At 42.6% G+C, this 14,241-nt stretch overlaps 1 protein-coding gene across 4 annotated transcripts in view; it reads left to right on the top strand.

The window, feature by feature from the left end:
* The first annotated feature begins 6,277 nt into the window (after window positions 1-6,277).
* LOC140481605 (basic helix-loop-helix domain-containing protein USF3) overlaps window positions 6,278-14,241 on the top strand; it is a 55,206-nt gene continuing 47,242 nt past the window's right edge. For 3 of the 4 annotated variants that reach the window (XM_072578078.1, XM_072578077.1, XM_072578074.1), the window contains exon 1: window positions 6,617-6,963. The gene's annotated coding sequence lies outside the window, so the exon portion shown is untranslated. Of the gene's footprint in view, window positions 6,427-6,616; window positions 6,964-14,241 lie in introns of those variants that run through there. The other variant, XM_072578075.1, reaches the window with a different exon arrangement.

Below are 14,241 nucleotides of genomic sequence, written 5' to 3'. Positions count from 1 at the left end.
TCAGATGATCAGAAGAGTCAATGTTTCGGGAAGGACCCTTCATCAGGTCCTGCCTGTAACGTCAACTGTCCTGTTTTTGTGATGCTGCTCGACCTGTTTTTTTTTCCAGCTTCGCATTTTACCAGCTCTGACTTTCCAACATCTGCAGTCCTCACTGTCTCCAAGTCAGAGTATGTGAATGGTTGGTGGATGCAGTTGCTGATCAAGTGGACTGTCTTGGATGTTGGAGCTGTGTCACCCAGCCTGGTGAAGAGTATTCCATCACATTTCTGACTTGTGCCTTGCAGCTGGTAGGCTAGCTTAGAGACATTAGATTTGTTACCCCAGAATATTCTTTTAAATATATTTATTCTTTCATGTGATGTAGCCATCACCAGTAAGGCTATTTGCTCTCCATTTTTAATTGCTCTTAGACTGAGTGAGTGAGCAGAGTATTGCAGAGGGTAGTTTACCTCATTGCTGTGGGTCTGGAGTCACCTGTAGGCCAGACCAGGTAAGGAAAGCAGATTTCCTTCTGTAAAGAATGCTTAGTGAACTTTGGTTTTCGTGACAATTGGTGATTCCATCACTGGACTATTTTCAATTCCAGATTTGTTTCTTAAATTCCAACAGCTGTCACAATAGATCTGAACCCCTGTCCCCAGAGCTTGGCCTGTTAGATTACTAGTCCAGTGATAATACCATTACTCCACCATCTTCTCAGGATTCCCAGCCACTGTCTGACCATTAGAGCTACAGTATTCATATAGTTGATTCAGTTCCATTTCTCATCAATGATAACTCCCCCAGAATATTGATGGTGGGGGATTCAGATTTCAATGGCATCAAATAAGGAAATGCTAGAGGAATGAAATACCTAATTTAGTTTGACCTTTACAGAAGAAGACACATAACCTGTCTGAAGTGCTGGGGAAGCAAGGGTCTATTGGAAGTAGGAATCAAAGGAGGTTAGTTTAAAAACTGAAAGCTGAAACTACATAAGATCGGTGGTAAAATATTGGTATGGATTGTGAATTAGTATGGTATGGTAGTATTGGTATGGATTAGTTAGCAACCAAGAAACACAGCAGGAATAAATTGGTCATTTTTGGAGCGAAAAGTGCTGCAGGTGTCAGTGTTTCATTCCCAGCTGTTCAAATGTATATCAGCGAATTCAATGAGAGAATGGAGTGTAATATTTCGAAGTTTGCTGATGACCGAAATAATGTTGAGTTGCAAGAAAGATGTAAAGAGACTTCAAGACAATTTAAACAAGTTTGGTGAGTGGACAAATGTATAGTAGACGCAGCATAACATGGATAAATATGAAGTTGTCCATTTGGATAGGCAAATAGATGTTGGGTGAAGGTCCAGAGAAAAAGCTAACCAACTTAGGATACATGGTAGACCCGTTTCAGACTGAGGTGAAGAGACATTTTGTCACTTGGAGATTGGTGAACTGTGGAATTCTCCACCACAGAGTACCATGCAAGCCAATTCACTGCTTTTAAGAAAGAAATAGATTTATTGATGCTAAAGATAACCGTGTCTGGGGATGGGGCAGGCGTATGGTGTTGAAGTAGAGGATCAGCTATGATCCATGTGGAGTAGGCCCACAGTTTTTTCCTGCATCTATTATTTACATTTATATGAACGTTGTGGAGTGATGATTAAATTCTGTCTTATTGGAAACTATCATTGTTCACATTTGTACAATGTGAATGTTATTTGTTACTTAACAGTCCAGATCTTGCTTTATACGAATACAGGTGGTTTCAGCACTGGAGGAGATGGTACTGGACACTAGGCAATTATTTGAGAGCATTCCCACTTCTGAGCGTATGATGGAGGGAGGCATCATTGAAGTGGCTGAAGCTGAGGACACTACCCTAAGGAACTCCTGCAGTAATGTTCTGAGACTGATTGATTGTCATTGAAGGTCAAGCCAACCATCTATCTTTGTGCTGGGTATGATTCTAGCTACTGGAGTCCCATTCCTTGATTCTCATTGCCTTCAATTTTATCAGCTCCTTGATGCCACTCTTGGTCAAGTGCTTTCTTTTATCAAGAGTAATCACTATCACCTCTCAAATCCATCTCTTTATCCACGTTTGGCTGAAGGCTACAATGAGATCAGGACCTGAGGGTAGTGAAAGTATGTAACTTCACATTTTCCCACATTATATTGGTCTCATTGTATTCCATCTATCAACTTGTTTCCAACTCATTTGCAGCCTCTGTGTCCTCACAGATTTCATTCCCGCTTAGCTTTGTATCACCAACCTACTTAAAGATGTTGAGACAGAGGGTAATATGTCTAATTCATTAGTACAGATTATAAATAACTCAGACTACAGTTATGAATCTTGTGGTACTCAACTATTCACACCCTCCCAACTTGGAAATTCCCCATTCGTGACTGCTTTTTGGTTACTGTTAGTTTGCTAAACTCATCCATGCAAATGTATTGATCCAACTCCAGGGGCCCTTATTCTATATTAATCTTTTGTGTATCACATTATTGAATGCCTTGCAGAAATCCAGAGATACAAATCTATTGGTTCCCTTTTATTTACCTTTATTAGTTACACACTTAAAAAGCTAATATTTGTCCAAACAAGATTTCTAAAGTTTTTCTAAAACCATGTTGACTTTGATCATATTATGCTTTTCTAAGTGCATTCATTTTTTTATTATTGTAGATTTTAGCATTGGTGATGAGCTTCAGTGCATTTATACAAATTGAGTGTTTCAGCACTATCATGTAATACCTTGCCTGTCTTCTCTTTTGTTATACAGTATATCAATGAGTTTGGATTTAAGACAGACTGGTTGAGGAAAAGGCAAGGTCAACAGCCACCTTCAATCTTTGGCTTCTATATAACACTCTTTGTTCTGTATTAAGACTCAATATTATAATACATAGTTTTCCAAGATATACCAAGATCTAATCTTACTGTCCTATTTTTGAAAGGCAATTCCGTGAACTCTACCACCTAATGCTTGTCATTCTAATTCTACATGCTTATCTGCACATTTCTCATGTTCACATAGCTAGACGTCATGCTGCTGCTCTCTTGCATTTATTTAATTCTGTACACAATGCTATTTATTAGAGTGAGGAATAACTCCTTGACATCATCACAAGGTTGTTCCAAGGTCCCAGTGTCTCTGAACAACTCTCCTCCAAACTTTTCTTCTGCCATGATAAATATTAATTAAGTTACGTGATCAGTGTTTACCCTGTTTACTATACAATGTTTCCTTTTATCTCTCCCAATGCTCCCTGAGTCTTTGACTTTGTTCATCTTCATTGGTCAGGTGGGTAAGGAAAGTCTTTGATTAGGTATAGAAAAAGTTGTGGTGAAGTTAGGGAGTGTTTGTTTCTCTGCTGACTTCTGTTATATTGAAAATGTAATTGATTTGGTGGTCTGGTCACCACCTTGAATAGGAAGTGCAGAACGGGGATCGGTCAAAGGTAAGTGGCATTTTATGACACACTGCCAGTCATACCTTACTTATTCCAGTTGAGCACGTGGTACCTGCACTAAAGGAGGCAACGATTTGATGAAGTGACGGGAATGCAATAGATGTGTGTTTTTCATCGATCTGTTGTCTATCTATCATATGATCTAATATTCTTCCCACATAGTAGAGAAGTGTGATAACCCATTATGTAATCCTGAAGCTGTTCATTCCATACAAATTGTGCTTTCCACATTCACCAGTTTGCTGATTTTTATCAAATGGATCTGACAGTTTGAATTTTTTCAGTGTAAAGATTAGTATGGATGATTTTTGTTACATTGGCTGATTGTTGATAGGCCATAGACATTGTTTTATTTCCTTGATCTTGAAGATCATTTGGATTTTGATCTCTGTGTATAATACTGTTGCTTTCATGTTATACTCTTAGTTAATTAAAGTTATTTATTGAAACTTTTTTGTTGTAGAGATTGTAGTACTAAAAGTGAAAGCTGTTAAAAGTTTCTGCAGTTCTAAAAGCTGTTTTTTACAGTAAATTTTGGTTTTCTGATATCGGGAATGTTCTCTTGAGATGAAGGACGGTACTCCTTTCCCAAGATGGCTGAAGGATTTCTAACAATCGTTGAGTGGAAACTTTCTCAAAATGATGTTAATTAATAAGATACAATGACCTTTGACTATCAAACTTGGCATGTTTTTTTTCCCTTTAAGGGATCAAATCTGCTTTGGGTGTCTGACAATCTGCCTCTTTCAGTGCTTGGTCTGGATTTATCTCCTTGGCTATGAGTTGGCTTTTTACTATGTTTTTTTTAGAAAATACTTGTATCATCTGTTACTGGCTATAAAAGGTTTTTAGTCAGACTTTGTTCTTTTTGGTGGTTTTTCTGAATAAGTTTTCTGTTGAGATGTTTTTTCTTCAGTGGCTTCACTGACTGCTAGCTGGCCTTAAAGGTGTCCCAACAATTTTTTGAAAAGGTGATCACTTTTAGTTCTTAAAAGTAATTTCAGGTCTGTTTCTTAATCTTCAGTGCTGTTATGATTTTTTTTTAAAGTATGTTTTTTTATGTCCACCCATAAATTTGGGTTTAAGTCAGACTGGTCAAGAAGAAGGCAAGACCAATCTCTTTAGGCTTGGGCTTATTATCTATTTATTATGTGTTAAGCCTAAACATAACTCTACGCAGTATTTGGAGATATACATGACTCTAATCTTAGTGTTACATTGTTGAAAGACTATCCCATGAACTCTACTGCTTCACGTTAGTCTGCCAACTCCATATGCTTACCTGTACGTTTCTAACATTTCATGTGGTTAGAGTTCAGGTTCCAGTTAGTTTTCCATGTCTTCCCTCTCTTTAATTCCACGTACTGCTATTTATGCCCAGTGAGGAGTAGCTCCATAATGTAAATACAAGTTTGCTGCAGGGTTGTAAAGCCTTAGCAACTGCTACCTATTCATAAATTTTGTGTCTGTTGGTTCTCCAATCTCCCGGTGTCACTTAGTTATTTTACGTTGGTCTAGATCTTGAACAAATGAAGATGTAAATCCCCAGACGGGACCTTTCGGTTTTGAGATCGGTCAAAAGAATCAATGGAATGCATTCTGCATAAAGCAAGGTTATTAGTTTAATAAAGTAAGGCAGCCTGACACAATTCTGTCCAGCAACACAGAGGTTAACACTTTTGTGTTCCGTGGTGAAATTGTGCAATTACAATTGAACAATAAGCATTTTTTATGTTTTTAAGAGACAGTGCAACCTTAATTACAAGAAAAAGACCAACCAACTGTAATATGGTGACAATTTTTGTTTCCCTATCCACAGATGTTACCACTATCCTTAGCTCATCCCATCCCACCCCATAAACCTCATTTTTAATCAGCAAGGAACTTGAGTATTTCCAGTATGTTTTCAGAGTCTACTCTTATACTTTCATTATAATGATGAAATATGTCAGAGTTGTACAGCACATAGACAGACCCTTCGATCTGTCTTGGTAAAAACAATGACTGCAGATGCTGGAAACCAGATTCTGGAAACCAGATTCTGGATTAGTGGTGCTGGAAGAGCACAGCAGTTCAGGCAGTATCCAAGCAGCTTCAAAATCGACGTTTCGGGCAAAAACCCTTCAATCGGTCTGTCTTGTCCATGCTGACCAGACATCCTAAATTAATCTGTGCCATTTGCCAGCATTTGGTCCATATCCCCCCCCCAAATCCTTTGTATCATGTCCCCATCCCGATGCCTTTTAAATGTTGTTGTAATAGTATCCGCCACCACCTCTGGCAGCTAAATCTACGCAGGCACCACCTTCTGCCTGGAAAAGGTTGCCCCTTTTAAATCTTTCTCTTCTCACCTTAAACTTATTTCCCGTAGGTTTGGACTCCCCTACCCTGTAGGACAACAGCCCCAGCCTACTCAACCTCTCCCTCTAGATCTAACCCTGATTAACATCCTTGTTAAACAAAAACAGAAGTTGTTGGAAAAGCTCAGCAGATCTGGCAGCATCTGTGAAGATAAATCCAGCATTAACGTTTCCTGTCCGCTAACCCTTCCTCAGAACTTCTCCTTAGCTTTTCCAGCAATTTCTTTTTCTGTTTGTTTCTGATTTACAGCATTTCTTTCGGTTTTTATTTAACACCCCTGTTAAACGTCGTGTTCCCTGAGCAGGACTCGAACACTCGACGCCATGACATTAGCCCGGGGTGGGGGAGGGGAGGAGGGTGGAGAATGTTCATTCAAACAGCGATCCGCCTTCCGATTGGGTACGCCCCTTGACGCACGCACGCGCTCAAACCCCTCCCCGGGCTCGCTGTCAATCGTGTGACGTCACGTAACACTGGCCCCGCCCCCTCCCTCACCAGTACTTCCGGCTCCGACTCGAGTGGTGTCTCCCATTGGCACCATGACGTCACGGCCGGAGCTCGGATAGGCTGATCGCCATGACAACGGAGGGCAGCAGGTTAGGGTGTACGAGGAGCTGAGGTTCTGGGGTTGAGGGGTGGGGTGGGGGGGGAGGGCGGGTTGGGCAGGGGGTGTGGGGACGAAAGGCCTGAAACCCCCCCACCCCCTTCCAAGATACAGAGAAAGTTCCAGCAGTTTTGGACGGGGGGGGGGGGGGGGAGGGAGGGGGTGGGGGGTGGTAGGTTGACCCCCTCACCCTCAGCCTTGCACTCAATCCTGAGGCCTGCAGCTGCCTTTGTCGAGGGTGGGTTGATCGGAGGGAGGGAGTAGAGGCCTACTATTAATTCCCCTCCCCCAGCAGATGATTTGCTGTATGATATAGAGTCTAGGATCCTGGCCTCTTCAGCCCTGCACTTTAAGCCCCCCCCCCAACCACCCATCCCATTCTCTACACTCCACCCATTAACAAGCCTCACCTCCCATCCCCACTTCTCCAAAAGTTAGGGCAGTAGGGAGAGGTGGGCAATGTGGGTACCGACTGCCTGGATTATGCAGGAGCCTCCAGAAATGGATTCCTTCCTGACTGCACTCTGAGGTAAGGTAGTTCACTTTAGGGGATGGGAGTTAATTGTTCGTATGGTTGCAGAATTGTGATACAGTTTCTCCATCCACTTGTCCTGGCATCGCACTGTGCCTCCAGTCTCTAAATTCCACAATGAGAATGTAAACTAGTGTCAGACATGCGTTATGAGGTGACACCATCATTGAAGCAGTATGAGCCCACAAGCCTCTGATTCAAAGATGTGAGTTCACAATCCAGGCTGGTGCTCTGTTGCCATTTGTGCCGTACAGAAGGAGTGGTGCCATGTGTGTCAAAATGATTTTTGACTGCTCGAGTGGATGTAAAATGTTGAATGGTAGAATTTAAAGATGAACAGGATATTGATGCCCTGGCTAATATTTACTTGCTAACATAAACTGAAAAAATTGGTGACTCTCACTTTGCTGCTTGCAAATTGATTGTTGCTTTTTCTAAATTGCAATAGTGATTATACTCCTGAAGTGTTTCATTTACTGAAAATTACTTGACAAATCCTGAAAGGCTCTAGAGAAATGAGTCTTTGTCTTTTTTCTCTTTGCCAATTCTACCTTCTTTCCACTGCTTCACCATTGGCAGCTAAGCCTTCAACTGCCCTGATTCTGAGATCTGAAATTCCGTCCTTTAATCTTTCTGGTACTGTCACTTCTTGTAAGGCTTTTCTTAAAACTCACTCTTTGATTAAAGCTTTTGGTCACCTACCCTAATATCTCCTTTTGGGCTCAGTTGTTGTTGCTTGAAGGTCCTGTGAAATGCTGTCGGACACTTTTTTACTTTGTTACAGTCAGTATATAAATGCAAGTTGTTGTTGACTAGTTATTGTGTATGACCAGAATTATGTGGTCTTGTGAATGTTTATTGAAGGATGTTGTGAAACCTGAAAGGCTTCAGAAAAGATTTGCAAGGATTTTGCCAGAGTTATAAGGTTTGGGCTGTTTTCCCTGGAGCGTTGGAGGCTGAGGGGGTGACATTATGGAGATTTATAAAATCATGAGGGGCATGGATAGAGTAAATAGACAAGGTCTTTTCCCTGAGGTGGGAGAGTCCAGAACTAGAGGGCATAGATTTGTGCTGAGAGGGGATAAAAGCAACCGAAGGGGCAACTTTTTCATGCAGAGGGTGGTGCATGTATGGAATGCGCTGCCAGAGAAAGTGGTGGAGGCTGGTATAATTACAACATTTAAAAAGCCTCTGGATGGGTATATGAATAGGAAGGGTTTAGAGGGATAAGACTTAAATGTTGGTAAATGGAACTGGATTAATTTAGGATATCTGGTTGGGATGAACATGTTAAACCGAAGGGTCTTTTTCTGTGCTGTACATCTGTGACTCCATTACTGCTGTCCTTGCACCATGTCTTCGTGGCTTCTGCAAATGTCAGAATGCACACACTACACCTGCTTTAGCTCAGTGTTAACTTACTGCATCTCTGTGCCAACTATATAGCTGTGGCTTTGTACTCCCAAAGTATTTGAGCTATTCAATGCAAAACTCTAGGAAGGTGAGGGAGAAAGGAACAGGGGGATATACTGATAGGGGGAGATGTGAGAGAAGCATGCAAGGGACTCCTGGACCTGCATTACTCATGTGAATGTCTGTTCTATGCTGTCAGTTGTCTGTGCAATCATTACGTGTCTTTATGCCATATATTACAGTTACATTGTACAATAAAGGCTTTCTTGGGAAAGTTGCTGTGCATGTCTCAGTGATTTCTAACATTGTTTTAGAACCATTGCATGTACAGAATAATCAGTCAATAATTATCTGTAGTTTTGGTATTCTAAAACCTACCCATGTATGACGACAACAACCTGCCTTTATAAAGTAACTTTAGTATGGGATAATGTCCTAAGGTCTGTCATGAGACATTCTGAAACCAAATTTGACACAAACCACATGAGATATTATTACAAGTTGGGGGAGACAATGAAATAAAGAAATTGAAAATGGAAATTTCAGATGTTAGGACCTGGGAAGTTGAATATCAATTAAAATATAAAATAGCATTTAGACAAACTTCCAATTTTACATTTAACTGCAATTTTTTCCCCAACTGGACTTGCATTTGTGGAAGGAATTGTAAAAACAGGTGAAGGCCATTCACCCCTCAAAAGATGCATCATTTAGTTGTTTTTTTTAATCCACTTGTGAATTCCAACCACCTAAATTGATTCCATACCTTTTTAACCTTAAACTGAAGATCTATATTTACTGGCAGCCTGCTTTAGAAAGTAGTGTTTGGTCAAAACATATCAAGCCTTCCATTGCAGCATTTCAAAGGTTTAGGGTTGAGACACCTTTGCAAAATCTTCCTTGGATTCAAGCAGCACTCTGCATGTAACAGGACTGTGTGACTCAATCCTAAATAATGTGTTAAAACAAAAATTTTCCTAAACTGTTGTTAGACAGTTCTTGTATTTTGGTGAAACAACAGGGCAGGACTTGTACAAATAATGGTAGAGCCATAGATAGTGATGTAGAACGGAGAAACCTAGGGATTCAGGTACGTAATTCTTTGAAATATACGTCACAGGTAGACAGGATGGTTAAGAAAGCATTTACCAGGCTTCCTTCATTGCTCAGACTTTTTGAGTATAGGAGTTGGTATGTCATATTGAGGTTGTAAAAGGATGTTGGTGAGACCTCTTCTGAGGTACTTTGTCTGGTTCTGGTCTAGGAAGGATATTTCTAAAGTGCAGAGAGTTGAGTAAAGATTGATTTGATTTATTGTAGTCACATGTACCTAAGTATGCTGAAAAGCTTTGTTTTGTGAGCAGTTCAGGCAAATTATAGCAAACAAGGACATCCAGATCATAGGGCGGTTAGAGCGAGACATGCAAGGTTTTGGCTGCAACAGGAGGTGTGCAAAGCAAGATTAATATTATTTGAAGTTAGAGAGGTCCATTAAGCAGTCTACTAATAGCAGAGAAGAAGCTGTTCTTGAACCTGTGGTGTATGTGTTCAAGCTTCTGTATCCTTTGCCTAACACCAAGATTGGAATTGAGCATGACCAGGATAGGAGGGGTCTTTGATGTTGACAGCCTTTCTGAAGGAATGAGAGTATAAATAAAGGATTGTTAGCTTCTGTGCACACAACTTTCTGTAGTTTCTTATGGTCCTGGATGGAGCAGTCTGTACCAGGCTGTTACGCACCCACATAGAATGCTTTCTATGGTACGTCTGTAAAGGTTGGTGAGGGTGCTTATGGATATGCTGAACTTCATAAGCTGCCTGAGGAATAAGAGGCTTGGTGTGCTTTCTTGAACATTGCATCTACATGGGAGATCAAGGACAAATCATTGGTTATTGTAACTCCTAGAAACTTGCTGACTAGGTTAGATTCCCTACAGTGTGGAAACAGGCCCTTTGGCCCAACAAGTCCACACCGACCCTCCGAAGAGTAATCCACCCAGACCCATTTCCTTCTGACTATGCACAGTTTAGCATAGCCAATTCACCTGCCCTGCACATCTTTGTGACTGTGGGAGGAAACCGGAGCACCCAAAGGAAACCCACACAGACACGGGGAGAATGTGTAAACTCCACACAGACAGTCGCCCGAGGCTGGAATTGAACCTGGGACCCTGGTGCTGTGAGACAACAGTGCTAACCACTGAGCCACTGTGCTGCCCACGATCTCCACTTCAGCTGGAGATAGGGGTGTGTCCTGCTTGTTTCTTCCTGAAGTCAATGATCAGTTGTTTTGTTTTGCTGACATTGAGTGAAAGGTTGTTATCATTGCACCACGACATCCCAAGCGCACTATCTCCTTCCTGTATTCTGACTCCTCATTGTTCGCTAGCCGTCCTACCACGATGGTGTTGTCAGCAAACCTGTAGATGCCTTTCGAATGGAATTTGGTTGCATATTCACTGGTGTACAGGAGTACATTAAGGGGCTGAGAAGTCAATGTTGAGGATTATTGTGGAGGAGATGCTGTTGTCTATCTTTGATTGTGGTCTGTGGATCAGGAAGCTGAGGATCCAATGCAGAGGGTGGAGCTGAGACTGAGGTCTCAGTTTTAAGATGAGACTGTTAGGGATTATGGTGTTGAAGGCAGAGCTGTAGTCAATGGGTAGGAACCTGATGTAGGTGTCCTTGTTATCCAAATGTTCCAGGGATGAATATGGGGCTAGGCAAATAGTGTCCGCTGTGGACTTGTTTTATTGTTAGGCAAATTGCAGGGATCGAGGCATGCTAGGAGACTAAAGTTGGTGAATGCTGTGACCAGCCTCTTGAAAATTATGGTTGTCAGAACCACTGGGCAGTAGTCATTGAGGCACATTGCATGTGTTTTCTTTGATATTGGGGAGACAGGCTGCCTACTTGCGGAACGTTTCAGATAACATCTCTGGGACACCTGGACCAACCACCCCGTGGCTCAACACTTCAACTCCCCCTCCCACTCCACCAAGGACATGCAGGTCCTTGGACTCCTCCATCGCCAGACCATAGCAACACGACGGTTGGAGGAAGAGCGCCTCAATCTTCCGCCTAGGAACCCTCCAACCACAAGATTTCTCCAGTTTCCTCATTTCCCCTCCCCCCACCTTGTCCCAGTCAAATCCCTCGAACTCAGCACCGCCTTCCTAACCTGCAATCTTCTTCCTGACCCCTCTGCCCCCACCCCATTCCGGCCTATCACCCTCACCTTGACCTCCTTCCACCTATCGCATTTCCAACGCCCCTCCCCCAAGTCCCTCCTCCCTACCTTTTATCTCAGCCTGCTGGACACACTTTCCTCGTTCCTGAAGAAGGGCTCATGCCCGAAACGTCGATTCTCCTGCTCCTTGGATGCTGCCTGACCTGCTGCGCTTTTCCAGCAACACATTTTCAGCTCTGATCTCCAGCATCTGCAGTCCTCACTTTCTCCTTTTCTTTGATAGTACACTGATGACCAAGATGTTGCTGGAAATGGAGAGGTTTGCATGATAAAAGTAGGCTGGGACGTTTTTCACTGGAATGTAGGTGGTTGAGAGGTAACCTTATAGCAGTTTATAAAATCATGAGGGGCATAGATAAGGTGAAGAGCAAGGGTCTCTTCCCTAGGGTGGGGGATTTCAAAGCTATGGGGCATATTTTTAAGACGAGAGGAGAAAGTTTTAAAAAGGACATGAAGGGCAACTTTGTGGTTTGTATGTGGAATGAATTGCCAGAAGAAGTGGTGGAGACAGGTACAATTACAACATTTAAAAGACATTTGGATAAGTAAGTGAATAGGAAAAGTTTGGAGGGATATGGACCAAATGCAGGAAAGTGGGACTAGTTTAGTTTGGGAACATGGTTGGCATGGACTGAAGGGTCTGTTTCCATACTGTATAAATGAAAGAAGTTAAGATAATCTTAATACAAAGAAAGCAAGCTATTTTATATGTATTGAAAGAAAGACAACTTTATTAAAATACAAAAGGTAATCACAAATTTGTAATTGAGTCTTAACAGCTCCTTAAATTGGTACAGTTTCCCTTTGGTACGTACATCACCAAGTCTCCAGATAACCATACATGGAGTGGTGGGGGGGGGGTGGATACACTCAATGTCCCTTCCTTGTGGTTGTGGAGACTATCATCAATGTCCCTTCGTGATTGTGCAGACTACCCTGGCAATAGCATTGAATGCTGGATGCTGTGCTTCGTTCACATCCACAAATGACTTAATTCCAGCCTTGCAAGGTTTGACACCATCCAGAACAAAGCAGGCCATCTATTTGACAACACATCCATAAATATCCGCTCCCTCCACCACCGATGTAGTGTATATTATGTACAAGATACACTGAAAAAATTCTTAGACAGCACCTTCCAAGCAAGCAACTACCTCCATCTTGAAACACAAGGGTAGCAGATGCATGGAATACCACCACCTCCAAATTCTCCTTCAAGCCACTCACCGTGCTGACTTGGATACGTGTTGTTGTTCCTTCAGTATTGCGGGGTCAAAATCCTGGAATTCCTTCCCTTAGGACACTGTATGTCTCCCTACCGCATATGGACTGTAGTTGTTCAAGAAGGCAGCTCACCTTCACCTTCTCAACGACAACCAGGGACAGGCAATAAATAGTGGGCAGGCAGTCACGCCCATGTCCCACGAACTAATAAAAGGAAATCCAGCCTTTTTCAAAATAAGAGTACGATGCCATCTCTCATTAAACAGTTTTCCTGTGTGCTGTATAAGGTTTGCAGCCTCTAAAGACTTGGGCACATTACACGTTCTTTTGATGGTGTTTTCCCACTTGCCATTGATTGTTATATTATTCATGTGAAATTTCATTTCCTGATACCATACGTAAGTTGACCACTCCATGTGCAAAAGTATGGTGCTGGAAAAGCGCCAGTCAGGCAGCATCCGAGGAGCCTGGAGAATTTATGTTTTGAGCATAAGCTGTTCATCAGGAATGAGGCGAATGACCTAAGGATGTTGAGAGATAAATGGAAGGGGGTGGGGCTAGCGTGTTAGGTAGCTGGGAATGCAATGGGTAGATGAAGATGGGAGTGAAGGTAATAGGTCAGAGAGGAGGGTGGAGCAGATAGGTGGGAAGGAAGATGGACAGGTAGGACAATTCAAGAGGATGGTGCCGTGTTGGAACGTTGGATCTGGGATAAGGTGGGTAGAAGGGAAAGAAGGAAGCTGGTGAAATCCACATTAATCCCAAGGTAGATGATGAGGCATACTTCCTCCAGGAGTCAGGTGCTTAGGGATAGGCTGTGCAGGCAGCCCAGGACCTGCATGTCCTTGGTGGAGTGGGAAGGGGAGTTAAAGAATTCGGTCACATGGCGGTGGGGTTGGTTGGTTTCGGTGTCCCAGAGATGTTTTCTGAAACTATCTGCAAGTAAGTGTCCTGTCTCCCCACTGTAGAGGAAACCACAATGGGAGCACCTAAGACAGTAGATGACGTGTGAGGAAGTACAGGTGAATCTCTGTCAGATGTGGAAGGATCCTTTTGGGGCCTAGGACGGATGGGGGTGGGGGGGGAAAAAGCTGTGAGAACAGGTTTTGCACTTCTTGCGGTGGCAGAGGAAGGTGCCAGGAGTAGAAGGTGGGTTGGTTGGGATTGTGGACCTAACAAGGGAGTCAGGGAAAACCCGCAATTTCCCCTCCCATGTAGTCAACAATGCCCTTTGGCGTATCTCCTCCAGTTCCTGTACCTCCATCCGTGAACCCCCCCCCACTCAATTGCAACAAGGACAGAACCTCCCAGGTCAACACCTTCCATCCCACCAACTTTGGATACATCACATCATCCTCTGCCATTTCTGCCACCTACAAACACCCCAC

Source organism: Chiloscyllium punctatum, chromosome 9 (assembly GCF_047496795.1).
Source record: "Chiloscyllium punctatum isolate Juve2018m chromosome 9, sChiPun1.3, whole genome shotgun sequence".
Classification (NCBI taxonomy): domain Eukaryota; kingdom Metazoa; phylum Chordata; class Chondrichthyes; order Orectolobiformes; family Hemiscylliidae; genus Chiloscyllium; species Chiloscyllium punctatum.
This window is presented reverse-complemented; position numbering and strand designations above follow the sequence as displayed.